This window comes from Corella eumyota, chromosome 6 (assembly GCF_963082875.1).
Source record: "Corella eumyota chromosome 6, kaCorEumy4.1, whole genome shotgun sequence".
NCBI lineage: Eukaryota > Metazoa > Chordata > Ascidiacea > Phlebobranchia > Corellidae > Corella > Corella eumyota.
In genome coordinates this window covers 8,337,055-8,358,733 of record NC_137495.1, presented here as the reverse complement: position 1 = coordinate 8,358,733, position 21,679 = coordinate 8,337,055, and the positions used below count along the sequence as shown (strand labels likewise).

Here is a 21,679-nt window from a genome sequence, read left to right as displayed (position 1 = left end):
TGGGTAATGTTAAATGTGTTGGCTCACCACATCACATTGCCTACGACTATACCACGTTGAATACACCCCATCTCGTCCGATCTGTAAAGTTAAGCAACGTCGGCCCCGGTTAGTACTTGGATGGATGACCGCCTGGGTATACCGGGTGTCGTAGGCATTTTTTAAGTTTTTTAGCATATTAGAAAGTACCTTATGTATAAGTCATTTTTATCGAAATTTTTAAAAATTAATATATTTGATATAATTGCTAAGCGACGCAAGTCATTTATTTTATTTTAAATATACCTGGGTAATGTTAAATGTGTTGGCACATCACATTGCCTACGATCATACCACGTTGAATACACCCCATCTCGTCCGATCTGGGAAGTTAAACAACGTCGGGCCCGGTTAGTACTTGGATGGGTGACCGCCTGGGAATACCGGGTGTCGTAGGCATTTTATAAGTTTTTTAGCATATTACAAAGTACTTTATGTATAAGTCATTTTTATCGAAATTTTTGAAAATGAATATATTTAGATATAATTGCCAAGCGACGCAAGACATATATTTTATTTTAAATATACATGGTTAATGTTAAATATGTTGGCTCACCACATCACATTGCCTACGACTATACCACGTTGAATACACCCCATCTCGTCCGATCTGGGAAGTTAAGCAACGTCGGGCCCGGTTAGTACTTGGATGGGTGACCGCCTGGGAATACCGGGTGTCGTAGGCGTTTTATAAGTTTTTTAGCATATTAAAAAGTACTTTATGTAGAAGTCATTTTTTATCAAAATTTTTGAAAATTAATATATTTGATATAACTGCTAAGCGACGGAAGTCATTTATTTTATTTTAAATATACACGGTTAATGATAAATGTGTTGGCTCACCACATCACATTGCCTACGACCATACCACGTTGAGTACACCCCATCTCGTCCGATCTGGGAAGTTAAGCAACGTCGGGCCCGGTTAGTACTTGGATGGGTGACCGCCTGGGAATACCGGGTGTCGTAGGCGTTTTATAAGTTTTTTAGCATATTAAAAAGTACCTTATGTAGAAGTCATTTTTTATCAAAATTTTTGAAAATTAATATATTTGATATAACTGCTAAGCGACGCAAGTCATTTATTTTATTTTAAATATACACGGGTAATGATAAATGTGTTGGCTCACCACATCACATTGCCTACGACCATACTACGTTGAATACACCCCATCTCGTCCGATCTGGGAAGTTAAGCAACGTCGGGCCCGGTTAGTACTTGGATGGGTGACCGCCTGGGAATACCGGGTGTCGTAGATTTTATTTTAAATATACCTGGGTAATGTTAAATGTGTTGGCTCACCACATCACATTGCCTACGACTATACCACGTTGAATACACCCCATCTCGTCCGATCTGGAAAGTTAAGCAACGTCGGCCCCGGTTAGTACTTGGATGGATGACCGCCTGGGTATACCGGGTGTCGTAGGCATTTTTTAAGTTTTTTAGCATATTAGAAAGTACCTTATGTATAAGTCATTTTTATCGAAATTTTTAAAAATTAATATATTTGATATAATTGCTAAGCGACGCAAGTCATTTATTTTATTTTAAATATACCTGGGTAATGTTAAATGTGTTGGCACATCACATTGCCTACGATCATACCACGTTGAATACACCCCATCTCGTCCGATCTGGGAAGTTAAACAACGTCGGGCCCGGTTAGTACTTGGATGGGTGACCGCCTGGGAAAACCGGGTGTCGTAGGCATTTTATAAGTTTTTTAGCATATTACAAAGTACTTTATGTATAAGTCATTTTTATCGAAATTTTTGAAAATGAATATATTTAGATATAATTGCCAAGCGACGCAAGACATATATTTTATTTTAAATATACATGGTTAATGTTAAATATGTTGGCTCACCACATCACATTGCCTACGACTATACCACGTTGAATACACCCCATCTCGTCCGATCTGGGAAGTTAAGCAACGTCGGGCCCGGTTAGTACTTGGATGGGTGACCGCCTGGGAATACCGGGTGTCGTAGGCGTTTTATAAGTTTTTTAGCATATTAAAAAGTACTTTATGTAGAAGTCATTTTTTATCAAAATTTTTGAAAATTAATATATTTGATTTAACTGCTAAGCGACGGAAGTCATTTATTTTATTTTAAATATACACGGTTAATGATAAATGTGTTGGCTCACCACATCACATTGCCTACGACCATACCACGTTGAGTACACCCCATTTCGTCCGATCTGGGAAGTTAAGCAACGTCGGGCCCGGTTAGTACTTGGATGGGTGACCGCCTGGGAATACCGGGTGTCGTAGGCGTTTTATAAGTTTTTTAGCATATTAAAAAGTACCTTATGTAGAAGTCATTTTTTATCAAAATTTTTGAAAATTAATATATTTGATATAACTGCTAAGCGACGCAAGTCATTTATTTTATTTTAAATATACACGGGTAATGATAAATGTGTTGGCTCACCACATCACATTGCCTACGACCATATTACGTTGAATACACCCCATCTCGTCCGATCTGGGAAGTTAAGCAACGTCGGGCCCGGTTAGTACTTGGATGGGTGACCGCCTGGGAATACCGGGTGTCGTAGATTTTATTTTAAATATACCTGGGTAATGTTAAATGTGTTGGCTCACCACATCACATTGCCTACGACTATACCACGTTGAATACACCCCATCTCGTCCGATCTGGAAAGTTAAGCAACGTCGGCCCCTGTTAGTACTTGGATGGATGACCGCCTGGGTATACCGGGTGTCGTAGGCATTTTTTAAGTTTTTTAGCATATTAGAAAGTACCTTATGTATAAGTCATTTTTATCGAAATTTTTAAAAATTAATATATTTGATATAATTGCTAAGCGACGCAAGTCATTTATTTTATTTTAAATATACCTGGGTAATGTTAAATGTGTTGGCACATCACATTGCCTACGATCATACCACGTTGAATACACCCCATCTCGTCCGATCTGGGAAGTTAAACAACGTCGGGCCCGGTTAGTACTTGGATGGGTGACCGCCTGGGAAAACCGGGTGTCGTAGGCATTTTATAAGTTTTTTAGCATATTACAAAGTACTTTATGTATAAGTCATTTTTATCGAAATTTTTGAAAATGAATATATTTAGATATAATTGCCAAGCGACGCAAGACATATATTTTATTTTAAATATACATGGTTAATGTTAAATATGTTGGCTCACCACATCACATTGCCTACGACTATACCACGTTGAATACACCCCATCTCGTCCGATCTGGGAAGTTAAGCAACGTCGGGCCCGGTTAGTACTTGGATGGGTGACCGCCTGGGAATACCGGGTGTCGTAGGCGTTTTATAAGTTTTTTAGCATATTAAAAAGTACTTTATGTAGAAGTCATTTTTTATCAAAATTTTTGAAAATTAATATATTTGATATAACTGCTAAGCGACGGAAGTCATTTATTTTATTTTAAATATACACGGTTAATGATAAATGTGTTGGCTCACCACATCACATTGCCTACGACCATACCACGTTGAGTACACCCCATCTCGTCCGATCTGGGAAGTTAAGCAACGTCGGGCCCGGTTAGTACTTGGATGGGTGACCGCCTGGGAATACCGGGTGTCGTAGGCGTTTTATAAGTTTTTTAGCATATTAAAAAGTACCTTATGTAGAAGTCATTTTTTATCAAAATTTTTGAAAATTAATATATTTGATATAACTGCTAAGCGACGCAAGTCATTTATTTTATTTTAAATATACACGGGTAATGATAAATGTGTTGGCTCACCACATCACATTGCCTACGACCATATTACGTTGAATACACCCCATCTCGTCCGATCTGGGAAGTTAAGCAACGTCGGGCCCGGTTAGTACTTGGATGGGTGACCGCCTGGGAATACCGGGTGTCGTAGATTTTATTTTAAATATACCTGGGTAATGTTAAATGTGTTGGCTCACCACATCACATTGCCTACGACCATACCACGTTGAATACACCCCATCTCGTCTGATCTGGGATGTTAAGCAACGTCGGGCCCGGTTAGTACTTGGATGGGTGACCGCCTGGGAATACCGGGTGTCGTAGGTGTTTTATAAGTTTTTTAGCATATTAAAAAGTACCTTATGTAGAAGTCATTTTTTATCAAAATTTTTGAAAATTAATATATTTGATATAATTGCTAAGCGACGCAAGTCATTTATTTTATTTTAAATATACACGGTTAATGATAAATGTGTTGGCTCACCACATCACATTGCCTACGACCATACCACGTTGAATACACCCCATCTCGTCCGATCTGGGAAGTTAAGCAATGTCGGGCCCGGTTAGTACTTGGATGGGTGACCGCCTGGGAATACCGGGTGTCGTAGGCATTTTATAAGTTTTTTAGCATATTAGAAAATACCTTATGTATAAGTCATTTTTATCGAAATTTTTGAAAATTAATATATTTGATATAATTGCTAAGCGACACAAGTCATTTATTTTATTTTAAATATACACGGTTAATAATAAATGTGTTGGCTCACCAAATCACAATGCCTACGACCATACCACGTTGAGTACACCCCATCTCGTCCGATCTGGGAAGTTAAGCAACGTCGGGCCCGGTTAGTACTTGGATGGGTGACCGCCTGGGAATACCGGGTGTCGTAGGCGTTTTATAAGTTTTTTAGCATATTAAAAAGTACTTTATGTAGAAGTCATTTTTTATCAAAATTTTTGAAAATTAATATATTTGATATAACTGCTAAGCGACGCAAGTCATTTATTTTATTTTAAATATACACGGTTAATGATAAATGTGTTGGCTCACCACATCACATTGCCTACGACCATACCACGTTGAGTACACCCCATCTCGTCCGATCTGGGAAGTTAAGCAACGTCGGGCCCGGTTAGTACTTGGATGGGTGACCGCCTGGGAATACCGGGTGTCGTAGGCGTTTTATAAGTTTTTTAGCATATTAAAAAGTACCTTATGTAGAAGTCATTTTTTATCAAAATTTTTGAAAATTAATATATTTGATATAACTGCTAAGCGACGCAAGTCATTTATTTTATTTTAAATATACACGGGTAATGATAAATGTGTTGGCTCACCACATCACATTGCCTACGACCATACTACGTTGAATACACCCCATCTCGTCCGATCTGGGAAGTTAAGCAACGTCGGGCCCGGTTAGTACTTGGATGGGTGACCGCCTGGGAATACCGGGTGTCGTAGATTTTATTTTAAATATACCTGGGTAATGTTAAATGTGTTGGCTCACCACATCACATTGCCTACGACTATACCACGTTGAATACACCCCATCTCGTCCGATCTGTAAAGTTAAGCAACGTCGGCCCCGGTTAGTACTTGGATGGATGACCGCCTGGGTATACCGGGTGTCGTAGGCATTTTTTAAGTTTTTTAGCATATTAGAAAGTACCTTATGTATAAGTCATTTTTATCGAAATTTTTAAAAATTAATATATTTGATATAATTGCTAAGCGACGCAAGTCATTTATTTTATTTTAAATATACCTGGGTAATGTTAAATGTGTTGGCACATCACATTGCCTACGATCATACCACGTTGAATACACCCCATCTCGTCCGATCTGGGAAGTTAAACAACGTCGGGCCCGGTTAGTACTTGGATGGGTGACCGCCTGGGAATACCGGGTGTCGTAGGCATTTTATAAGTTTTTTAGCATATTACAAAGTACTTTATGTATAAGTCATTTTTATCGAAATTTTTGAAAATGAATATATTTAGATATAATTGCCAAGCGACGCAAGACATATATTTTATTTTAAATATACATGGTTAATGTTAAATATGTTGGCTCACCACATCACATTGCCTACGACTATACCACGTTGAATACACCCCATCTCGTCCGATCTGGGAAGTTAAGCAACGTCGGGCCCGGTTAGTACTTGGATGGGTGACCGCCTGGGAATACCGGGTGTCGTAGGCGTTTTATAAGTTTTTTAGCATATTAAAAAGTACTTTATGTAGAAGTCATTTTTTATCAAAATTTTTGAAAATTAATATATTTGATATAACTGCTAAGCGACGGAAGTCATTTATTTTATTTTAAATATACACGGTTAATGATAAATGTGTTGGCTCACCACATCACATTGCCTACGACCATACCACGTTGAGTACACCCCATCTCGTCCGATCTGGGAAGTTAAGCAACGTCGGGCCCGGTTAGTACTTGGATGGGTGACCGCCTGGGAATACCGGGTGTCGTAGGCGTTTTATAAGTTTTTTAGCATATTAAAAAGTACCTTATGTAGAAGTCATTTTTTATCAAAATTTTTGAAAATTAATATATTTGATATAACTGCTAAGCGACGCAAGTCATTTATTTTATTTTAAATATACACGGGTAATGATAAATGTGTTGGCTCACCACATCACATTGCCTACGACCATACTACGTTGAATACACCCCATCTCGTCCGATCTGGGAAGTTAAGCAACGTCGGGCCCGGTTAGTACTTGGATGGGTGACCGCCTGGGAATACCGGGTGTCGTAGATTTTATTTTAAATATACCTGGGTAATGTTAAATGTGTTGGCTCACCACATCACATTGCCTACGACTATACCACGTTGAATACACCCCATCTCGTCCGATCTGGAAAGTTAAGCAACGTCGGCCCCGGTTAGTACTTGGATGGATGACCGCCTGGGTATACCGGGTGTCGTAGGCATTTTTTAAGTTTTTTAGCATATTAGAAAGTACCTTATGTATAAGTCATTTTTATCGAAATTTTTAAAAATTAATATATTTGATATAATTGCTAAGCGACGCAAGTCATTTATTTTATTTTAAATATACCTGGGTAATGTTAAATGTGTTGGCACATCACATTGCCTACGATCATACCACGTTGAATACACCCCATCTCGTCCGATCTGGGAAGTTAAACAACGTCGGGCCCGGTTAGTACTTGGATGGGTGACCGCCTGGGAAAACCGGGTGTCGTAGGCATTTTATAAGTTTTTTAGCATATTACAAAGTACTTTATGTATAAGTCATTTTTATCGAAATTTTTGAAAATGAATATATTTAGATATAATTGCCAAGCGACGCAAGACATATATTTTATTTTAAATATACATGGTTAATGTTAAATATGTTGGCTCACCACATCACATTGCCTACGACTATACCACGTTGAATACACCCCATCTCGTCCGATCTGGGAAGTTAAGCAACGTCGGGCCCGGTTAGTACTTGGATGGGTGACCGCCTGGGAATACCGGGTGTCGTAGGCGTTTTATAAGTTTTTTAGCATATTAAAAAGTACTTTATGTAGAAGTCATTTTTTATCAAAATTTTTGAAAATTAATATATTTGATATAACTGCTAAGCGACGGAAGTCATTTATTTTATTTTAAATATACACGGTTAATGATAAATGTGTTGGCTCACCACATCACATTGCCTACGACCATACCACGTTGAGTACACCCCATTTCGTCCGATCTGGGAAGTTAAGCAACGTCGGGCCCGGTTAGTACTTGGATGGGTGACCGCCTGGGAATACCGGGTGTCGTAGGCGTTTTATAAGTTTTTTAGCATATTAAAAAGTACCTTATGTAGAAGTCATTTTTTATCAAAATTTTTGAAAATTAATATATTTGATATAACTGCTAAGCGACGCAAGTCATTTATTTTATTTTAAATATACACGGGTAATGATAAATGTGTTGGCTCACCACATCACATTGCCTACGACCATATTACGTTGAATACACCCCATCTCGTCCGATCTGGGAAGTTAAGCAACGTCGGGCCCGGTTAGTACTTGGATGGGTGACCGCCTGGGAATACCGGGTGTCGTAGATTTTATTTTAAATATACCTGGGTAATGTTAAATGTGTTGGCTCACCACATCACATTGCCTACGACTATACCACGTTGAATACACCCCATCTCGTCCGATCTGGAAAGTTAAGCAACGTCGGCCCCTGTTAGTACTTGGATGGATGACCGCCTGGGTATACCGGGTGTCGTAGGCATTTTTTAAGTTTTTTAGCATATTAGAAAGTACCTTATGTATAAGTCATTTTTATCGAAATTTTTAAAAATTAATATATTTGATATAATTGCTAAGCGACGCAAGTCATTTATTTTATTTTAAATATACCTGGGTAATGTTAAATGTGTTGGCACATCACATTGCCTACGATCATACCACGTTGAATACACCCCATCTCGTCCGATCTGGGAAGTTAAACAACGTCGGGCCCGGTTAGTACTTGGATGGGTGACCGCCTGGGAAAACCGGGTGTCGTAGGCATTTTTTAAGTTTTTTAGCATATTACAAAGTACTTTATGTATAAGTCATTTTTATCGAAATTTTTGAAAATGAATATATTTAGATATAATTGCCAAGCGACGCAAGACATATATTTTATTTTAAATATACATGGTTAATGTTAAATATGTTGGCTCACCACATCACATTGCCTACGACTATACCACGTTGAATACACCCCATCTCGTCCGATCTGGGAAGTTAAGCAACGTCGGGCCCGGTTAGTACTTGGATGGGTGACCGCCTGGGAATACCGGGTGTCGTAGGCGTTTTATAAGTTTTTTAGCATATTAAAAAGTACTTTATGTAGAAGTCATTTTTTATCAAAATTTTTGAAAATTAATATATTTGATATAACTGCTAAGCGACGGAAGTCATTTATTTTATTTTAAATATACACGGTTAATGATAAATGTGTTGGCTCACCACATCACATTGCCTACGACCATACCACGTTGAGTACACCCCATCTCGTCCGATCTGGGAAGTTAAGCAACGTCGGGCCCGGTTAGTACTTGGATGGGTGACCGCCTGGGAATACCGGGTGTCGTAGGCGTTTTATAAGTTTTTTAGCATATTAAAAAGTACCTTATGTAGAAGTCATTTTTTATCAAAATTTTTGAAAATTAATATATTTGATATAACTGCTAAGCGACGCAAGTCATTTATTTTATTTTAAATATACACGGGTAATGATAAATGTGTTGGCTCACCACATCACATTGCCTACGACCATATTACGTTGAATACACCCCATCTCGTCCGATCTGGGAAGTTAAGCAACGTCGGGCCCGGTTAGTACTTGGATGGGTTACCGCCTGGGAATACCGGGTGTCGTAGATTTTATTTTAAATATACCTGGGTAATGTTAAATGTGTTGGCTCACCACATCACATTGCCTACGACCATACCACGTTGAATACACCCCATCTCGTCTGATCTGGGATGTTAAGCAACGTCGGGCCCGGTTAGTACTTGGATGGGTGACCGCCTGGGAATACAGGGTGTCGTAGGCATTTTATAAGTTTTTTAGCATATTAGAAAGTACCTTATGTATAAGTCATTTTTATCGAAATTTTTGAAAATTAATATATTTGATATAATTGCTAAGCGACACAAGTCATTTATTTTATTTTAAATATACACGGTTAATAATAAATGTGTTGGCTCACCAAATCACATTGCCTACGACCATACCACGTTGAGTACACCCCATCTCGTCCGATCTGGGAAGTTAAGCAACGTCGGGCCCGGTTAGTACTTGGATGGGTGACCGCCTGGGAATACCGGGTGTCGTAGGCGTTTTATAAGTTTTTTAGCATATTAAAAAGTACTTTATGTAGAAGTCATTTTTTATCAAAATTTTTGAAAATTAATATATTTGATATAACTGCTAAGCGACGCAAGTCATTTATTTTATTTTAAATATACACGGTTAATGATAAATGTGTTGGCTCACCACATCACATTGCCTACGACCATACCACGTTGAGTACACCCCATCTCGTCCGATCTGGGAAGTTAAGCAATGTCGGGCCCGGTTAGTACTTGGATGGGTGACCGCCTGGGAATACCGGGTGTCGTAGGCGTTTTATAAGTTTTTTAGCATATTAAAAAGTACCTTATGTAGAAGTCATTTTTTATCAAAATTTTTGAAAATTAATATATTTGATATAACTGCTAAGCGACGCAAGTCATTTATTTTATTTTAAATATACACGGGTAATGATAAATGTGTTGGCTCACCACATCACATTGCCTACGACCATATTACGTTGAATACACCCCATCTCGTCCGATCTGGGAAGTTAAGCAACGTCGGGCCCGGTTAGTACTTGGATGGGTGACCGCCTGGGAATACCGGGTGTCGTAGATTTTATTTTAAATATACCTGGGTAATGTTAAATGTGTTGGCTCACCACATCACATTGCCTACGACTATACCACGTTGAATACACCCCATCTCGTCCGATCTGGAAAGTTAAGCAACGTCGGCCCCGGTTAGTACTTGGATGGATGACCGCCTGGGTATACCGGGTGTCGTAGGCATTTTTTAAGTTTTTTAGCATATTAGAAAGTACCTTATGTATAAGTCATTTTTATCGAAATTTTTAAAAATTAATATATTTGATATAATTGCTAAGCGACGCAAGTCATTTATTTTATTTTAAATATACCTGGGTAATGTTAAATGTGTTGGCACATCACATTGCCTACGATCATACCACGTTGAATACACCCCATCTCGTCCGATCTGGGAAGTTAAACAACGTCGGGCCCGGTTAGTACTTGGATGGGTGACCGCCTGGGAAAACCGGGTGTCGTAGGCATTTTATAAGTTTTTTAGCATATTACAAAGTACTTTATGTATAAGTCATTTTTATCGAAATTTTTGAAAATGAATATATTTAGATATAATTGCCAAGCGACGCAAGACATATATTTTATTTTAAATATACATGGTTAATGTTAAATATGTTGGCTCACCACATCACATTGCCTACGACTATACCACGTTGAATACACCCCATCTCGTCCGATCTGGGAAGTTAAGCAACGTCGGGCCCGGTTAGTACTTGGATGGGTGACCGCCTGGGAATACCGGGTGTCGTAGGCGTTTTATAAGTTTTTTAGCATATTAAAAAGTACTTTATGTAGAAGTCATTTTTTATCAAAATTTTTGAAAATTAATATATTTGATATAACTGCTAAGCGACGGAAGTCATTTATTTTATTTTAAATATACACGGTTAATGATAAATGTGTTGGCTCACCACATCACATTGCCTACGACCATACCACGTTGAGTACACCCCATCTCGTCCGATCTGGGAAGTTAAGCAACGTCGGGCCCGGTTAGTACTTGGATCGGTGACCGCCTGGGAATACCGGGTGTCGTAGGCGTTTTATAAGTTTTTTAGCATATTAAAAAGTACCTTATGTAGAAGTCATTTTTTATCAAAATTTTTGAAAATTAATATATTTGATATAACTGCTAAGCGACGCAAGTCATTTATTTTATTTTAAATATACACGGGTAATGATAAATGTGTTGGCTCACCACATCACATTGCCTACGACCATATTACGTTGAATACACCCCATCTCGTCCGATCTGGGAAGTTAAGCAACGTCGGGCCCGGTTAGTACTTGGATGGGTGACCGCCTGGGAATACCGGGTGTCGTAGATTTTATTTTAAATATACCTGGGTAATGTTAAATGTGTTGGCTCACCACATCACATTGCCTACGACTATACCACGTTGAATACACCCCATCTCGTCCGATCTGGAAAGTTAAGCAACGTCGGCCCCGGTTAGTACTTGGATAGATGACCGCCTGGGTATACCGGGTGTCGTAGGCATTTTTTAAGTTTTTTAGCATATTAGATAGTACCTTATGTATAAGTCATTTTTATCGAAATTTTTAAAAATTAATATATTTGATATAATTGCTAAGCGACGCAAGTCATTTATTTTATTTTAAATATACCTGGGTAATGTTAAATGTGTTGGCACATCACATTGCCTACGATCATACCACGTTGAATACACCCCATCTCGTCCGATCTGGGAAGTTAAACAACGTCGGGCCCGGTTAGTACTTGGATGGGTGACCGCCTGGGAATACCGGGTGTCGTAGGCATTTTATAAGTTTTTTAGCATATTACAAAGTACTTTATGTATAAGTCATTTTTATCGAAATTTTTGAAAATGAATATATATAGATATAATTGCCAAGCGACGCAAGACATATATTTTATTTTAAATATACATGGTTAATGTTAAATATGTTGGCTCACCACATCACATTGCCTACGACTATACCACGTTGAATACACCCCATCTCGTCCGATCTGGGAAGTTAAGCAACGTCGGGCCCGGTTAGTACTTGGATGGGTGACCGCCTGGGAATACCGGGTGTCGTAGGCGTTTTATAAGTTTTTTAGCATATTAAAAAGTACTTTATGTAGAAGTCATTTTTTATCAAAATTTTTGAAAATTAATATATTTGATATAACTGCTAAGCGACGGAAGTCATTTATTTTATTTTAAATATACACGGTTAATGATAAATGTGTTGGCTCACCACATCACATTGCCTACGACCATACCACGTTGAGTACACCCCATCTCGTCCGATCTGGGAAGTTAAGCAACGTCGGGCCCGGTTAGTACTTGGATCGGTGACCGCCTGGGAATACCGGGTGTCGTAGGCGTTTTATAAGTTTTTTAGCATATTAAAAAGTACCTTATGTAGAAGTCATTTTTTATCAAAATTTTTGAAAATTAATATATTTGATATAACTGCTAAGCGACGCAAGTCATTTATTTTATTTTAAATATACACGGGTAATGATAAATGTGTTGGCTCACCACATCACATTGCCTACGACCATATTACGTTGAATACACCCCATCTCGTCCGATCTGGGAAGTTAAGCAACGTCGGGCCCGGTTAGTACTTGGATGGGTGACCGCCTGGGAATACCGGGTGTCGTAGATTTTATTTTAAATATACCTGGGTAATGTTAAATGTGTTGGCTCACCACATCACATTGCCTACGACTATACCACGTTGAATACACCCCATCTCGTCCGATCTGGAAAGTTAAGCAACGTCGGCCCCGGTTAGTACTTGGATAGATGACCGCCTGGGTATACCGGGTGTCGTAGGCATTTTTTAAGTTTTTTAGCATATTAGAAAGTACCTTATGTATAAGTCATTTTTATCGAAATTTTTAAAAATTAATATATTTGATATAATTGCTAAGCGACGCAAGTCATTTATTTTATTTTAAATATACCTGGGTAATGTTAAATGTGTTGGCACATCACATTGCCTACGATCATACCACGTTGAATACACCCCATCTCGTCCGATCTGGGAAGTTAAACAACGTCGGGCCCGGTTAGTACTTGGATGGGTGACCGCCTGGGAATACCGGGTGTCGTAGGCATTTTATAAGTTTTTTAGCATATTACAAAGTACTTTATGTATAAGTCATTTTTATCGAAATTTTTGAAAATGAATATATATAGATATAATTGCCAAGCGACGCAAGACATATATTTTATTTTAAATATACATGGTTAATGTTAAATATGTTGGCTCACCACATCACATTGCCTACGACTATACCACGTTGAATACACCCCATCTCGTCCGATCTGGGAAGTTAAGCAACGTCGGGCCCGGTTAGTACTTGGATGGGTTACCGCCTGGGAATACCGGGTGTCGTAGATTTTATTTTAAATATACCTGGGTAATGTTAAATGTGTTGGCTCACCACATCACATTGCCTACGACCATACCACGTTGAATACACCCCATCTCGTCTGATCTGGGATGTTAAGCAACGTCGGGCCCGGTTAGTACTTGGATGGGTGACCGCCTGGGAATACAGGGTGTCGTAGGCATTTTATAAGTTTTTTAGCATATTAGAAAGTACCTTATGTATAAGTCATTTTTATCGAAATTTTTGAAAATTAATATATTTGATATAATTGCTAAGCGACACAAGTCATTTATTTTATTTTAAATATACACGGTTAATAATAAATGTGTTGGCTCACCAAATCACATTGCCTACGACCATACCACGTTGAGTACACCCCATCTCGTCCGATCTGGGAAGTTAAGCAACGTCGGGCCCGGTTAGTACTTGGATGGGTGACCGCCTGGGAATACCGGGTGTCGTAGGCGTTTTATAAGTTTTTTAGCATATTAAAAAGTACTTTATGTAGAAGTCATTTTTTATCAAAATTTTTGAAAATTAATATATTTGATATAACTGCTAAGCGACGCAAGTCATTTATTTTATTTTAAATATACACGGTTAATGATAAATGTGTTGGCTCACCACATCACATTGCCTACGACCATACCACGTTGAGTACACCCCATCTCGTCCGATCTGGGAAGTTAAGCAATGTCGGGCCCGGTTAGTACTTGGATGGGTGACCGCCTGGGAATACCGGGTGTCGTAGGCATTTTATAAGTTTTTTAGCATATTAGAAAGTACCTTATGTATAAGTCATTTTTATCGAAATTTTTGAAAATTAATATATTTGATATAATTGCTAAGCGACACAAGTCATTTATTTTATTTTAAATATACACGGTTAATAATAAATGTGTTAGCTCACCAAATCACAATGCCTACGACCATACCACGTTGAGTACACCCCATCTCGTCCGATCTAGGAAGTTAAGCAACGTCGGGCCCGGTTAGTACTTGGATGGGTGACCGCCTGGGAATACCGGGTGTCGTAGGCGTTTTATAAGTTTTTTAGCATATTAAAAAATACTTTATGTAGAAGTCATTTTTTATCAAAATTTTTGAAAATTAATATATTTGATATAACTGCTAAGCGACGCAAGTCATTTATTTTATTTTAAATATACACGGTTAATGATAAATGTGTTGGCTCACCACATCACATTGCCTACGACCATACCACGTTGAGTACACCCCATCTCGTCCGATCTGGGAAGTTAAGCAACGTCGGGCCCGGTTAGTACTTGGATGGGTGACCGCCTGGGAATACCGGGTGTCGTAGGCGTTTTATAAGTTTTTTAGCATATTAAAAAGTACTTTATGTAAAAGTCATTTTTTATCAAAATTTTTAAAAATTAATGCATTTGATATAATTGCTAAGCGACACAAGTCATTTATTTTATTTTAAATATACACGGTTAATAATAAATGTGTTGGCTCACCAAATCACATTGCCTACGACCATACCACGTTGAGTACACTCCATCTCGTCCGATCTGGGAAGTTAAGCAACGTCGGGCCCGGTTAGTACTTGGATGGGTGACCGCCTGGGAATACCGGGTGTCGAAGGCAATTTATAAGTTTTTTAGCATATTAGAAAGTACTTTATGTAGAAGTCATTTTTAATCAAAATTTTTGAAAACTAATATATTTGATATAATTGCTAAGCGACGCAAGTCATTTATTTTATTTTAAATATACACGGGTAATGATAAATGTGTTGGCACATCACATTGCCTACGACCACACCACCTTGAGTACACCCCATCTCGTCCGATCTGGGAAGTTAAGCAACGTCGGGCCCGGTTAGTACTTGGATGGGTGACCGCCTGGGAATACCGGGTGTCGTAGGCATTTAATAAGTTTTTTAGCATATTAGAAAGTACTTTATGTAGAAGTCATTTTTTATCAAAATTTTTGAAAATTAATATATTTGATATAATTGCTAGGCGACGCAAGTCATTTATTTTATTTTAAATATACACGGGTAATGATAAATGTGTTGGCACATCACATTGCCTACGACCACACCACCTTGAGTACACCCCATCTCGTCCGATCTGGGAAGTTAAGCAATGTCGGGCCCGGTTAGTACTTGGATGGGTGACCGCCTGGGAATACCGGGTGTCGTAGGCATTTTATAAGTTTTTTAGCATATTAGAAAGTACCTTATGTATAAGTCATTTTTATCGAAATTTTTGAAAATTAATATATTTGATATAATTGCTAAGCGACACAAGTCATTTATTTTATTTTAAATATACACGGTTAATAATAAATGTGTTAGCTCACCAAATCACAATGCCTACGACCATACCACGTTGAGTACACCCCATCTCGTCCGATCTAGGAAGTTAAGCAACGTCGGGCCCGGTTAGTACTTGGATGGGTGACCGCCTGGGAATACCGGGTGTCGTAGGCGTTTTATAAGTTTTTTAGCATATTAAAAAATACTTTATGTAGAAGTCATTTTTTATCAAAATTTTTGAAAATTAATATATTTGATATAACTGCTAAGCGACGCAAGTCATTTATTTTATTTTAAATATACACGGTTAATGATAAATGTGTTGGCTCACCACATCACATTGCCTACGACCATACCACGTTGAGTACACCCCATCTCGTCCGATCTGGGAAGTTAAGCAACGTCGGGCCCGGTTAGTACTTGGATGGGTGACCGCCTGGGAATACCGGGTGTCGTAGGCGTTTTATAAGTTTTTTAGCATATTAAAAAGTACTTTATGTAAAAGTCATTTTTTATCAAAATTTTTAAAAATTAATGCATTTGATATAATTGCTAAGCGACACAAGTCATTTATTTTATTTTAAATATACACGGTTAATAATAAATGTGTTGGCTCACCAAATCACATTGCCTACGACCATACCACGTTGAGTACACTCCATCTCGTCCGATCTGGGAAGTTAAGCAACGTCGGGCCCGGTTAGTACTTGGATGGGTGACCGCCTGGGAATACCGGGTGTCGAAGGCAATTTATAAGTTTTTTAGCATATTAGAAAGTACTTTATGTAGAAGTCATTTTTAATCAAAATTTTTGAAAACTAATATATTTGATATAATTGCTAAGCGACGCAAGTCATTTATTTTATTTTAAATATACACGGGTAATGATAAATGTGTTGGCACATCACATTGCCTACGACCACACCACCTTGAGTACACCCCATCTCGTCCGATCTGGGAAGTTAAGCAACGTCGGGCCCGGTTAGTACTTGGATGGGTGACCGCCTGGGAATACCGGGTGTCGTAGGCATTTAATAAGTTTTTTAGCATATTAGAAAGTACTTTATGTAGAAGTCATTTTTTATCAAAATTTTTGAAAATTAATATATTTGATATAATTGCTAGGCGACGCAAGTCATTTATTTTATTTTAAATATACACGGGTAATGATAAATGTGTTGGCACATCACATTGCCTACGACCACACCACCTTGAGTACACCCCATCTCGTCCGATCTGGGAAGTTAAGCAATGTCGGGCCCGGTTAGTACTTGGATGGGTGACCGCCTGGGAATACCGGGTGTCGTAGGCATTTTATAAGTTTTTTAGCATATTAGAAAGTACCTTATGTATAAGTCATTTTTATCGAAATTTTTGAAAATTAATATATTTGATATAATTGCTAAGCGACACAAGTCATTTATTTTATTTTAAATATACACGGTTAATAATAAATGTGTTGGCTCAACTAATCACAATGCCTACGACCATACCACGTTGAGTACACCCCATCTCGTCCGATCTGGGAAGTTAAGCAACGTCGGGCCCGGTTAGTACTTGGATGGGTGACCGCCTGGGAATATCGGGTGTCGTAGGCGTTTTATAAGTTTTTTAGCATATTAAAAAGTACTTTATGTAGAAGTCATTTTTTATCAAAATTTTTGAAAATTAATATATTTGATATAACTGCTAAGCGACGCAAGTCATTTATTTTATTTTAAATATACACGGTTAATGATAAATGTGTTGGCTCACCACATCACATTGCCTACGACCATACCACGTTGAGTACACCCCATCTCGTCCGATCTGGGAAGTTAAGCAACGTCGGGCCCGGTTAGTACTTGGATGGGTGACCGCCTGGGAATACCGGGTGTCGTAGGCGTTTTATAAGTTTTTTAGCATATTAAAAAGTACTTTATGTAAAAGTCATTTTTTATCAAAATTTTTAAAAATTAATGCATTTGATATAATTGCTAAGCGACACAAGTCATTTATTTTATTTTAAATTTACACGGTTAATAATAAATGTGTTGGCTCACCAAATCACATTGCCTACGACCATACCACGTTGAGTACACTCCATCTCGTCCGATCTGGGAAGTTAAGCAACGTCGGGCCCGGTTAGTACTTGGATGGGTGACCGCCTGGGAATACCGGGTGTCGTAGGCGTTTTATAAGTTTTTTAGCATATTAAAAAGTACTTTATGTAGAAGTCATTTTTTATCAAAATTTTTGAAAATTAATATATTTGATATAACTGCTAAGCGACGCAAGTCATTTATTTTATTTTAAATATACACGGTTAATGATAAATGTGTTGGCTCACCACATCACATTGCCTACGACCATACCACGTTGAGTACACCCCATCTCGTCCGATCTGGGAAGTTAAGCAACGTCGGGCCCGGTTAGTACTTGGATGGGTGACCGCCTGGGAATACCGGGTGTCGTAGGCGTTTTATAAGTTTTTTAGCATATTAAAAAGTACTTTATGTAAAAGTCATTTTTTATCAAAATTTTTAAAAATTAATGCATTTGATATAATTGCTAAGCGACACAAGTCATTTATTTTATTTTAAATTTACACGGTTAATAATAAATGTGTTGGCTCACCAAATCACATTGCCTACGACCATACCACGTTGAGTACACTCCATCTCGTCCGATCTGGGAAGTTAAGCAACGTCGGGCCCGGTTAGTACTTGGATGGGTGACCGCCTGGGAATACCGGGTGTCGTAGGCAATTTATAAGTTTTTTAGCATATTAGAAAGTACTTTATGTAGAAGTCATTTTTAATCAAAATTTTTGAAAACTAATATATTTGATATAATTGCTAAGCGACGCAAGTCATTTATTTTATTTTAAATATACACGGGTAATGATAAATGTGTTGCCACATCACATTGCCTACGACCACACCACCTTGAGTACACCCCATCTCGTCCGATCTGGGAAGTTAAGCAACGTCGGGCCCGGTTAGTACTTGGATGGGTGACCGCCTGGGAATACCGGGTGTCGTAGGCATTTTATAAGTTTTTTAGCATATTAGAAAGTACTTTATGTAGAAGTCATTTTTTATCAAAATTTTTGAAAATTAATATATTTGATATAATTGCTAGGCGACGCAAGTCATTTATTTTATTTTAAATATACACGGGTAATGATAAATGTGTTGGCTTATCACATTGCCTACGACCACACCACCTTGAGTACACCCCATCTCGTCCGATCTGGGAAGTTAAGCAACGTCGGGCCCGGTTAGTACTTGGATGGGTGAGCGCCTGGGAATACCGGGTGTCGTAGGCATTTTACAAGTTTTTTAGCATATTAGAAAGTACTTTATGTAGAAGTCATTTTTTATCAAAATTTTTGAAAATTAATGTATTTGATATAATTGCTAGGCGACGCAAGTCATTTATTTTATTTTAAATATACACGGTTAATGATAAATGTGTTGGCTCACCACATCTCATTGCCTATGACCATACCACGTTAAGTACACCCCATCTCGTCCGATCTGGGAAGTTAAGCAACGTCGGGCCCGGTTAGTACTTGGATGGGTGACCGCCTGGGAATATCGGGTGTCGTAGGCGTTTTATAAGTTTTTTAGCATATTAAAAAGTACCTTATGTAGAAGTCATTTTTTATCAAAATTTTTGAAAATTAATATATTTGATATAACTGCTAAGCGACGCAAGTCATTTATTTTATTTTAAATATACACGGGTAATGATAAATGTGTTGGCTTATCACATTGCCTACGACCACACCACCTTGAGTACACCCCATCTCGTCCGATCTGGGAAGTTAAGCAACGTCGGGCCCGGTTAGTACTTGGATGGGTGAGCGCCTGGGAATACCGGGTGTCGTAGGCATTTTACAAGTTTTTTAGCATATTAGAAAGTACTTTATGTAGAAGTCATTTTTTATCAAAATTTTTGAAAATTAATGTATTTGATATAATTGCTAGGCGACGCAAGTCATTTATTTTATTTTAAATATACACGGTTAATGATAAATGTGTTGGCTCACCACATCTCATTGCCTATGACCATACCACGTTAAGTACACCCCATCTCGTCCGATCTGGGAAGTTAAGCAACGTCGGGCCCGGTTAGTACTTGGATGGGTGACCGCCTGGGAATATCGGGTGTCGTAGGCGTTTTATAAGTTTTTTAGCATATTAAAAAGTACCTTATGTAGAAGTCATTTTTTATCAAAATTTTTGAAAATTAATATATTTGATATAACTGCTAAGCGACGCAAGTCAATTATTTTATTTTAAATATACACGGTTAATGATAAATGTGTTGGCTCACCACATCACATTGCCTACGACCATACCACGTTGAATATACCCCATCTCGTCCGATCTGGGAAGTTAAGCAACGTCGGGCCCGGTTAGTACTTGGATGGGTGACCGCCTGGGTATACCGGGTGTCGTAGGCATTTTTTAAGTTTTTTAGCATATTAGAAAGTACCTTATGTATAAGTCATTTTTATCAAAATTTTTGAAAATTAATATATTTGATATAATTGCTAAGCGACGCAAGTCATTTATTTTATTTTAAATATACCTGGGTAATGTTAAATGTGTTGGCACATCACATTGCCTACGATCATACCACGTTGAATACACCCATCTCGTCCGATCTGGGAAGTTAAACAACGTCGGGCCCGGTTAGTACTTGGATGGGTGACCGCCTGGGAATACCGGGTGTCGTAGGCATTTTATAAGTTTTATAGAATATTAGAAAGTACTTTATGTAGAAGTCATTTTTTATCAAAATTTTTGAAAACTAATATATTTGATATAATTGCTAAGCGACGCAAGTCATTTATTTTATTTTAAATATACACATTTAATGATAAATGTGTTGGCTCACCACATCACATTGCCTACGAACATACCACGTTGAGTACACCCCATCTCGTCCGATCTGGGAAGTTAAGCAACGTCGGCCCCGGTTAGTACTTGGATGGGTGACCGCCTGGGAATACCGGGTGTCGTAGGCGTTTTATAAGTTTTTTAGCATATTAAAAAGTACTTTATGTAAAAGTCATTTTTTATCAAAATTTTTTAAAATTAATACATTTGATATAATTGCTAAGCGACACAAGTCATTTATTTTATTTTAAATATACACGGTTAATAATAAATGTGTTGGCTCACCAAATCACATTGCCTACGACCATACCACGTTGAGTACACCCCATCTCGTCCGATCTGGGAAGTTAAGCAACGTCGGGCCCGGTTAGTACTTGGATGGGTGACCGCCTGGGAATACCGGGTGTCGTAGATTTTATTTTAAATATACCTGGGTAATGTTAAATGTGTTGGCTCACCACATCACATTGCCTACGACCATACCACGTTAAATACACCCCATCTCGTCTGATCTGGGAAGTTAAGCAACGTCGGGCCCGGTTAGTACTTGGATGGGTGACCGCCTGGGAATACCGGGTGTCGTAGGCATTTTATAAGTTTTTTAGCATATTACAAAGTACTTTATGTATAAGTCATTTTTATCGAAATTTTTGAAAATGAATATATTTAGATATAATTGCCAAGCGACGCAAGACATATATTTTATTTTAAATATACATGGTTAATGTTAAATATGTTGGCTCACCACATCACATTGCCTACGACTATACCACGTTGAATACACCCCATCTCGTCCGATCTGGGAAGTTAAGCAACGTCGGGCCCGGTTAGTACTTGGATGGGTTACCGCCTGGGAATACCGGGTGTCGTAGATTTTATTTTAAATATACCTGGGTAATGTTAAATG

General features: G+C 38.2%; 75 non-coding genes and 6 pseudogenes across 75 annotated transcripts; all 81 read left to right on the top strand.

The window, feature by feature from the left end:
• Window positions 1–38: 38 nt before the first annotated feature.
• Window positions 39–157, top strand: LOC145757198 (5S ribosomal RNA; annotated as a pseudogene).
• A 162-nt stretch (window positions 158–319) lies between these two features.
• LOC145758502 (5S ribosomal RNA) lies at window positions 320–438 on the top strand. The gene has a single exon (XR_014286459.1). It is a non-coding gene; the product is annotated as a 5S ribosomal RNA (ribosomal RNA).
• Window positions 439–606: 168 nt separating this feature from the next.
• LOC145758490 (5S ribosomal RNA) lies at window positions 607–725 on the top strand. Its single transcript, XR_014286448.1, has one exon. It is a non-coding gene; the product is annotated as a 5S ribosomal RNA (ribosomal RNA).
• Window positions 726–893: 168 nt separating this feature from the next.
• On the top strand, window positions 894–1,012 carry LOC145756101 (5S ribosomal RNA). Its single transcript, XR_014284240.1, has one exon. It is a non-coding gene; the product is annotated as a 5S ribosomal RNA (ribosomal RNA).
• Window positions 1,013–1,180: 168 nt separating this feature from the next.
• Window positions 1,181–1,299, top strand: LOC145756643 (5S ribosomal RNA). The gene has a single exon (XR_014284751.1). It is a non-coding gene; the product is annotated as a 5S ribosomal RNA (ribosomal RNA).
• A 54-nt stretch (window positions 1,300–1,353) lies between these two features.
• LOC145757168 (5S ribosomal RNA) lies at window positions 1,354–1,472 on the top strand. Its single transcript, XR_014285248.1, has one exon. It is a non-coding gene; the product is annotated as a 5S ribosomal RNA (ribosomal RNA).
• Window positions 1,473–1,634: 162 nt separating this feature from the next.
• Window positions 1,635–1,753, top strand: LOC145756199 (5S ribosomal RNA). Its single transcript, XR_014284331.1, has one exon. It is a non-coding gene; the product is annotated as a 5S ribosomal RNA (ribosomal RNA).
• Window positions 1,754–1,921: 168 nt separating this feature from the next.
• On the top strand, window positions 1,922–2,040 carry LOC145758488 (5S ribosomal RNA). Its single transcript, XR_014286446.1, has one exon. It is a non-coding gene; the product is annotated as a 5S ribosomal RNA (ribosomal RNA).
• A 168-nt stretch (window positions 2,041–2,208) lies between these two features.
• Window positions 2,209–2,327, top strand: LOC145756478 (5S ribosomal RNA). The gene has a single exon (XR_014284596.1). It is a non-coding gene; the product is annotated as a 5S ribosomal RNA (ribosomal RNA).
• Window positions 2,328–2,495: 168 nt separating this feature from the next.
• LOC145756943 (5S ribosomal RNA) lies at window positions 2,496–2,614 on the top strand. Its single transcript, XR_014285037.1, has one exon. It is a non-coding gene; the product is annotated as a 5S ribosomal RNA (ribosomal RNA).
• Window positions 2,615–2,668: 54 nt separating this feature from the next.
• Window positions 2,669–2,787, top strand: LOC145757205 (5S ribosomal RNA; annotated as a pseudogene).
• A 162-nt stretch (window positions 2,788–2,949) lies between these two features.
• Window positions 2,950–3,068, top strand: LOC145756198 (5S ribosomal RNA). The gene has a single exon (XR_014284330.1). It is a non-coding gene; the product is annotated as a 5S ribosomal RNA (ribosomal RNA).
• Window positions 3,069–3,236: 168 nt separating this feature from the next.
• On the top strand, window positions 3,237–3,355 carry LOC145758487 (5S ribosomal RNA). Its single transcript, XR_014286445.1, has one exon. It is a non-coding gene; the product is annotated as a 5S ribosomal RNA (ribosomal RNA).
• A 168-nt stretch (window positions 3,356–3,523) lies between these two features.
• Window positions 3,524–3,642, top strand: LOC145756100 (5S ribosomal RNA). Its single transcript, XR_014284239.1, has one exon. It is a non-coding gene; the product is annotated as a 5S ribosomal RNA (ribosomal RNA).
• Window positions 3,643–3,810: 168 nt separating this feature from the next.
• LOC145756942 (5S ribosomal RNA) lies at window positions 3,811–3,929 on the top strand. The gene has a single exon (XR_014285036.1). It is a non-coding gene; the product is annotated as a 5S ribosomal RNA (ribosomal RNA).
• A 54-nt stretch (window positions 3,930–3,983) lies between these two features.
• LOC145756639 (5S ribosomal RNA) lies at window positions 3,984–4,102 on the top strand. Its single transcript, XR_014284747.1, has one exon. It is a non-coding gene; the product is annotated as a 5S ribosomal RNA (ribosomal RNA).
• A 168-nt stretch (window positions 4,103–4,270) lies between these two features.
• On the top strand, window positions 4,271–4,389 carry LOC145756863 (5S ribosomal RNA). The gene has a single exon (XR_014284961.1). It is a non-coding gene; the product is annotated as a 5S ribosomal RNA (ribosomal RNA).
• A 167-nt stretch (window positions 4,390–4,556) lies between these two features.
• Window positions 4,557–4,675, top strand: LOC145756099 (5S ribosomal RNA). Its single transcript, XR_014284238.1, has one exon. It is a non-coding gene; the product is annotated as a 5S ribosomal RNA (ribosomal RNA).
• A 168-nt stretch (window positions 4,676–4,843) lies between these two features.
• Window positions 4,844–4,962, top strand: LOC145758547 (5S ribosomal RNA). The gene has a single exon (XR_014286502.1). It is a non-coding gene; the product is annotated as a 5S ribosomal RNA (ribosomal RNA).
• A 168-nt stretch (window positions 4,963–5,130) lies between these two features.
• Window positions 5,131–5,249, top strand: LOC145756642 (5S ribosomal RNA). The gene has a single exon (XR_014284750.1). It is a non-coding gene; the product is annotated as a 5S ribosomal RNA (ribosomal RNA).
• Window positions 5,250–5,303: 54 nt separating this feature from the next.
• On the top strand, window positions 5,304–5,422 carry LOC145757197 (5S ribosomal RNA; annotated as a pseudogene).
• A 162-nt stretch (window positions 5,423–5,584) lies between these two features.
• LOC145758501 (5S ribosomal RNA) lies at window positions 5,585–5,703 on the top strand. The gene has a single exon (XR_014286458.1). It is a non-coding gene; the product is annotated as a 5S ribosomal RNA (ribosomal RNA).
• A 168-nt stretch (window positions 5,704–5,871) lies between these two features.
• LOC145758486 (5S ribosomal RNA) lies at window positions 5,872–5,990 on the top strand. The gene has a single exon (XR_014286444.1). It is a non-coding gene; the product is annotated as a 5S ribosomal RNA (ribosomal RNA).
• Window positions 5,991–6,158: 168 nt separating this feature from the next.
• Window positions 6,159–6,277, top strand: LOC145758546 (5S ribosomal RNA). The gene has a single exon (XR_014286501.1). It is a non-coding gene; the product is annotated as a 5S ribosomal RNA (ribosomal RNA).
• Window positions 6,278–6,445: 168 nt separating this feature from the next.
• On the top strand, window positions 6,446–6,564 carry LOC145756641 (5S ribosomal RNA). Its single transcript, XR_014284749.1, has one exon. It is a non-coding gene; the product is annotated as a 5S ribosomal RNA (ribosomal RNA).
• A 54-nt stretch (window positions 6,565–6,618) lies between these two features.
• Window positions 6,619–6,737, top strand: LOC145757167 (5S ribosomal RNA). The gene has a single exon (XR_014285247.1). It is a non-coding gene; the product is annotated as a 5S ribosomal RNA (ribosomal RNA).
• Window positions 6,738–6,899: 162 nt separating this feature from the next.
• On the top strand, window positions 6,900–7,018 carry LOC145756197 (5S ribosomal RNA). The gene has a single exon (XR_014284329.1). It is a non-coding gene; the product is annotated as a 5S ribosomal RNA (ribosomal RNA).
• Window positions 7,019–7,186: 168 nt separating this feature from the next.
• On the top strand, window positions 7,187–7,305 carry LOC145758485 (5S ribosomal RNA). Its single transcript, XR_014286443.1, has one exon. It is a non-coding gene; the product is annotated as a 5S ribosomal RNA (ribosomal RNA).
• A 168-nt stretch (window positions 7,306–7,473) lies between these two features.
• On the top strand, window positions 7,474–7,592 carry LOC145756477 (5S ribosomal RNA). The gene has a single exon (XR_014284595.1). It is a non-coding gene; the product is annotated as a 5S ribosomal RNA (ribosomal RNA).
• A 168-nt stretch (window positions 7,593–7,760) lies between these two features.
• On the top strand, window positions 7,761–7,879 carry LOC145756941 (5S ribosomal RNA). The gene has a single exon (XR_014285035.1). It is a non-coding gene; the product is annotated as a 5S ribosomal RNA (ribosomal RNA).
• Window positions 7,880–7,933: 54 nt separating this feature from the next.
• Window positions 7,934–8,052, top strand: LOC145757204 (5S ribosomal RNA; annotated as a pseudogene).
• Window positions 8,053–8,214: 162 nt separating this feature from the next.
• LOC145756196 (5S ribosomal RNA) lies at window positions 8,215–8,333 on the top strand. Its single transcript, XR_014284328.1, has one exon. It is a non-coding gene; the product is annotated as a 5S ribosomal RNA (ribosomal RNA).
• Window positions 8,334–8,501: 168 nt separating this feature from the next.
• On the top strand, window positions 8,502–8,620 carry LOC145758483 (5S ribosomal RNA). Its single transcript, XR_014286442.1, has one exon. It is a non-coding gene; the product is annotated as a 5S ribosomal RNA (ribosomal RNA).
• Window positions 8,621–8,788: 168 nt separating this feature from the next.
• Window positions 8,789–8,907, top strand: LOC145758545 (5S ribosomal RNA). The gene has a single exon (XR_014286500.1). It is a non-coding gene; the product is annotated as a 5S ribosomal RNA (ribosomal RNA).
• A 168-nt stretch (window positions 8,908–9,075) lies between these two features.
• Window positions 9,076–9,194, top strand: LOC145757069 (5S ribosomal RNA). Its single transcript, XR_014285154.1, has one exon. It is a non-coding gene; the product is annotated as a 5S ribosomal RNA (ribosomal RNA).
• A 54-nt stretch (window positions 9,195–9,248) lies between these two features.
• On the top strand, window positions 9,249–9,367 carry LOC145756926 (5S ribosomal RNA). The gene has a single exon (XR_014285021.1). It is a non-coding gene; the product is annotated as a 5S ribosomal RNA (ribosomal RNA).
• Window positions 9,368–9,534: 167 nt separating this feature from the next.
• On the top strand, window positions 9,535–9,653 carry LOC145758544 (5S ribosomal RNA). The gene has a single exon (XR_014286499.1). It is a non-coding gene; the product is annotated as a 5S ribosomal RNA (ribosomal RNA).
• Window positions 9,654–9,821: 168 nt separating this feature from the next.
• Window positions 9,822–9,940, top strand: LOC145756395 (5S ribosomal RNA). The gene has a single exon (XR_014284517.1). It is a non-coding gene; the product is annotated as a 5S ribosomal RNA (ribosomal RNA).
• A 168-nt stretch (window positions 9,941–10,108) lies between these two features.
• LOC145756940 (5S ribosomal RNA) lies at window positions 10,109–10,227 on the top strand. Its single transcript, XR_014285034.1, has one exon. It is a non-coding gene; the product is annotated as a 5S ribosomal RNA (ribosomal RNA).
• A 54-nt stretch (window positions 10,228–10,281) lies between these two features.
• On the top strand, window positions 10,282–10,400 carry LOC145757166 (5S ribosomal RNA). The gene has a single exon (XR_014285246.1). It is a non-coding gene; the product is annotated as a 5S ribosomal RNA (ribosomal RNA).
• A 162-nt stretch (window positions 10,401–10,562) lies between these two features.
• On the top strand, window positions 10,563–10,681 carry LOC145756195 (5S ribosomal RNA). Its single transcript, XR_014284327.1, has one exon. It is a non-coding gene; the product is annotated as a 5S ribosomal RNA (ribosomal RNA).
• Window positions 10,682–10,849: 168 nt separating this feature from the next.
• Window positions 10,850–10,968, top strand: LOC145758481 (5S ribosomal RNA). Its single transcript, XR_014286440.1, has one exon. It is a non-coding gene; the product is annotated as a 5S ribosomal RNA (ribosomal RNA).
• A 168-nt stretch (window positions 10,969–11,136) lies between these two features.
• LOC145756931 (5S ribosomal RNA) lies at window positions 11,137–11,255 on the top strand. The gene has a single exon (XR_014285026.1). It is a non-coding gene; the product is annotated as a 5S ribosomal RNA (ribosomal RNA).
• A 168-nt stretch (window positions 11,256–11,423) lies between these two features.
• On the top strand, window positions 11,424–11,542 carry LOC145756937 (5S ribosomal RNA). Its single transcript, XR_014285032.1, has one exon. It is a non-coding gene; the product is annotated as a 5S ribosomal RNA (ribosomal RNA).
• Window positions 11,543–11,596: 54 nt separating this feature from the next.
• On the top strand, window positions 11,597–11,715 carry LOC145757196 (5S ribosomal RNA; annotated as a pseudogene).
• Window positions 11,716–11,877: 162 nt separating this feature from the next.
• LOC145758499 (5S ribosomal RNA) lies at window positions 11,878–11,996 on the top strand. Its single transcript, XR_014286457.1, has one exon. It is a non-coding gene; the product is annotated as a 5S ribosomal RNA (ribosomal RNA).
• A 168-nt stretch (window positions 11,997–12,164) lies between these two features.
• On the top strand, window positions 12,165–12,283 carry LOC145758480 (5S ribosomal RNA). The gene has a single exon (XR_014286439.1). It is a non-coding gene; the product is annotated as a 5S ribosomal RNA (ribosomal RNA).
• Window positions 12,284–12,451: 168 nt separating this feature from the next.
• On the top strand, window positions 12,452–12,570 carry LOC145756930 (5S ribosomal RNA). The gene has a single exon (XR_014285025.1). It is a non-coding gene; the product is annotated as a 5S ribosomal RNA (ribosomal RNA).
• A 168-nt stretch (window positions 12,571–12,738) lies between these two features.
• Window positions 12,739–12,857, top strand: LOC145756936 (5S ribosomal RNA). The gene has a single exon (XR_014285031.1). It is a non-coding gene; the product is annotated as a 5S ribosomal RNA (ribosomal RNA).
• A 54-nt stretch (window positions 12,858–12,911) lies between these two features.
• LOC145757194 (5S ribosomal RNA) lies at window positions 12,912–13,030 on the top strand (annotated as a pseudogene).
• A 162-nt stretch (window positions 13,031–13,192) lies between these two features.
• On the top strand, window positions 13,193–13,311 carry LOC145758498 (5S ribosomal RNA). Its single transcript, XR_014286456.1, has one exon. It is a non-coding gene; the product is annotated as a 5S ribosomal RNA (ribosomal RNA).
• A 168-nt stretch (window positions 13,312–13,479) lies between these two features.
• LOC145756843 (5S ribosomal RNA) lies at window positions 13,480–13,598 on the top strand. Its single transcript, XR_014284942.1, has one exon. It is a non-coding gene; the product is annotated as a 5S ribosomal RNA (ribosomal RNA).
• A 54-nt stretch (window positions 13,599–13,652) lies between these two features.
• On the top strand, window positions 13,653–13,771 carry LOC145756925 (5S ribosomal RNA). Its single transcript, XR_014285020.1, has one exon. It is a non-coding gene; the product is annotated as a 5S ribosomal RNA (ribosomal RNA).
• A 167-nt stretch (window positions 13,772–13,938) lies between these two features.
• Window positions 13,939–14,057, top strand: LOC145758543 (5S ribosomal RNA). The gene has a single exon (XR_014286498.1). It is a non-coding gene; the product is annotated as a 5S ribosomal RNA (ribosomal RNA).
• A 168-nt stretch (window positions 14,058–14,225) lies between these two features.
• LOC145756340 (5S ribosomal RNA) lies at window positions 14,226–14,344 on the top strand. The gene has a single exon (XR_014284466.1). It is a non-coding gene; the product is annotated as a 5S ribosomal RNA (ribosomal RNA).
• A 167-nt stretch (window positions 14,345–14,511) lies between these two features.
• Window positions 14,512–14,630, top strand: LOC145756830 (5S ribosomal RNA). Its single transcript, XR_014284929.1, has one exon. It is a non-coding gene; the product is annotated as a 5S ribosomal RNA (ribosomal RNA).
• A 168-nt stretch (window positions 14,631–14,798) lies between these two features.
• LOC145758541 (5S ribosomal RNA) lies at window positions 14,799–14,917 on the top strand. The gene has a single exon (XR_014286496.1). It is a non-coding gene; the product is annotated as a 5S ribosomal RNA (ribosomal RNA).
• A 168-nt stretch (window positions 14,918–15,085) lies between these two features.
• Window positions 15,086–15,204, top strand: LOC145756881 (5S ribosomal RNA). The gene has a single exon (XR_014284979.1). It is a non-coding gene; the product is annotated as a 5S ribosomal RNA (ribosomal RNA).
• A 163-nt stretch (window positions 15,205–15,367) lies between these two features.
• Window positions 15,368–15,486, top strand: LOC145756894 (5S ribosomal RNA). The gene has a single exon (XR_014284991.1). It is a non-coding gene; the product is annotated as a 5S ribosomal RNA (ribosomal RNA).
• A 163-nt stretch (window positions 15,487–15,649) lies between these two features.
• LOC145756875 (5S ribosomal RNA) lies at window positions 15,650–15,768 on the top strand. Its single transcript, XR_014284973.1, has one exon. It is a non-coding gene; the product is annotated as a 5S ribosomal RNA (ribosomal RNA).
• A 167-nt stretch (window positions 15,769–15,935) lies between these two features.
• Window positions 15,936–16,054, top strand: LOC145756829 (5S ribosomal RNA). The gene has a single exon (XR_014284927.1). It is a non-coding gene; the product is annotated as a 5S ribosomal RNA (ribosomal RNA).
• Window positions 16,055–16,222: 168 nt separating this feature from the next.
• Window positions 16,223–16,341, top strand: LOC145758540 (5S ribosomal RNA). Its single transcript, XR_014286495.1, has one exon. It is a non-coding gene; the product is annotated as a 5S ribosomal RNA (ribosomal RNA).
• Window positions 16,342–16,509: 168 nt separating this feature from the next.
• LOC145756879 (5S ribosomal RNA) lies at window positions 16,510–16,628 on the top strand. The gene has a single exon (XR_014284977.1). It is a non-coding gene; the product is annotated as a 5S ribosomal RNA (ribosomal RNA).
• Window positions 16,629–16,791: 163 nt separating this feature from the next.
• LOC145756893 (5S ribosomal RNA) lies at window positions 16,792–16,910 on the top strand. The gene has a single exon (XR_014284990.1). It is a non-coding gene; the product is annotated as a 5S ribosomal RNA (ribosomal RNA).
• A 163-nt stretch (window positions 16,911–17,073) lies between these two features.
• On the top strand, window positions 17,074–17,192 carry LOC145756874 (5S ribosomal RNA). Its single transcript, XR_014284972.1, has one exon. It is a non-coding gene; the product is annotated as a 5S ribosomal RNA (ribosomal RNA).
• A 167-nt stretch (window positions 17,193–17,359) lies between these two features.
• LOC145756394 (5S ribosomal RNA) lies at window positions 17,360–17,478 on the top strand. Its single transcript, XR_014284516.1, has one exon. It is a non-coding gene; the product is annotated as a 5S ribosomal RNA (ribosomal RNA).
• Window positions 17,479–17,646: 168 nt separating this feature from the next.
• LOC145758539 (5S ribosomal RNA) lies at window positions 17,647–17,765 on the top strand. Its single transcript, XR_014286494.1, has one exon. It is a non-coding gene; the product is annotated as a 5S ribosomal RNA (ribosomal RNA).
• A 168-nt stretch (window positions 17,766–17,933) lies between these two features.
• Window positions 17,934–18,052, top strand: LOC145756429 (5S ribosomal RNA). The gene has a single exon (XR_014284550.1). It is a non-coding gene; the product is annotated as a 5S ribosomal RNA (ribosomal RNA).
• A 168-nt stretch (window positions 18,053–18,220) lies between these two features.
• Window positions 18,221–18,339, top strand: LOC145758538 (5S ribosomal RNA). The gene has a single exon (XR_014286493.1). It is a non-coding gene; the product is annotated as a 5S ribosomal RNA (ribosomal RNA).
• A 168-nt stretch (window positions 18,340–18,507) lies between these two features.
• Window positions 18,508–18,626, top strand: LOC145756352 (5S ribosomal RNA). Its single transcript, XR_014284477.1, has one exon. It is a non-coding gene; the product is annotated as a 5S ribosomal RNA (ribosomal RNA).
• Window positions 18,627–18,789: 163 nt separating this feature from the next.
• Window positions 18,790–18,908, top strand: LOC145756890 (5S ribosomal RNA). Its single transcript, XR_014284988.1, has one exon. It is a non-coding gene; the product is annotated as a 5S ribosomal RNA (ribosomal RNA).
• A 163-nt stretch (window positions 18,909–19,071) lies between these two features.
• Window positions 19,072–19,190, top strand: LOC145757157 (5S ribosomal RNA). Its single transcript, XR_014285237.1, has one exon. It is a non-coding gene; the product is annotated as a 5S ribosomal RNA (ribosomal RNA).
• A 168-nt stretch (window positions 19,191–19,358) lies between these two features.
• Window positions 19,359–19,477, top strand: LOC145756935 (5S ribosomal RNA). The gene has a single exon (XR_014285030.1). It is a non-coding gene; the product is annotated as a 5S ribosomal RNA (ribosomal RNA).
• Window positions 19,478–19,640: 163 nt separating this feature from the next.
• On the top strand, window positions 19,641–19,759 carry LOC145757156 (5S ribosomal RNA). The gene has a single exon (XR_014285236.1). It is a non-coding gene; the product is annotated as a 5S ribosomal RNA (ribosomal RNA).
• Window positions 19,760–19,927: 168 nt separating this feature from the next.
• LOC145756934 (5S ribosomal RNA) lies at window positions 19,928–20,046 on the top strand. Its single transcript, XR_014285029.1, has one exon. It is a non-coding gene; the product is annotated as a 5S ribosomal RNA (ribosomal RNA).
• A 168-nt stretch (window positions 20,047–20,214) lies between these two features.
• On the top strand, window positions 20,215–20,333 carry LOC145756533 (5S ribosomal RNA). The gene has a single exon (XR_014284646.1). It is a non-coding gene; the product is annotated as a 5S ribosomal RNA (ribosomal RNA).
• Window positions 20,334–20,495: 162 nt separating this feature from the next.
• LOC145756946 (5S ribosomal RNA) lies at window positions 20,496–20,613 on the top strand. The gene has a single exon (XR_014285040.1). It is a non-coding gene; the product is annotated as a 5S ribosomal RNA (ribosomal RNA).
• A 168-nt stretch (window positions 20,614–20,781) lies between these two features.
• On the top strand, window positions 20,782–20,900 carry LOC145757055 (5S ribosomal RNA). The gene has a single exon (XR_014285141.1). It is a non-coding gene; the product is annotated as a 5S ribosomal RNA (ribosomal RNA).
• A 168-nt stretch (window positions 20,901–21,068) lies between these two features.
• Window positions 21,069–21,187, top strand: LOC145756586 (5S ribosomal RNA). The gene has a single exon (XR_014284697.1). It is a non-coding gene; the product is annotated as a 5S ribosomal RNA (ribosomal RNA).
• Window positions 21,188–21,241: 54 nt separating this feature from the next.
• On the top strand, window positions 21,242–21,360 carry LOC145756380 (5S ribosomal RNA). Its single transcript, XR_014284503.1, has one exon. It is a non-coding gene; the product is annotated as a 5S ribosomal RNA (ribosomal RNA).
• A 168-nt stretch (window positions 21,361–21,528) lies between these two features.
• Window positions 21,529–21,647, top strand: LOC145756842 (5S ribosomal RNA). Its single transcript, XR_014284941.1, has one exon. It is a non-coding gene; the product is annotated as a 5S ribosomal RNA (ribosomal RNA).
• The last annotated feature ends 32 nt before the right edge of the window (window positions 21,648–21,679 follow it).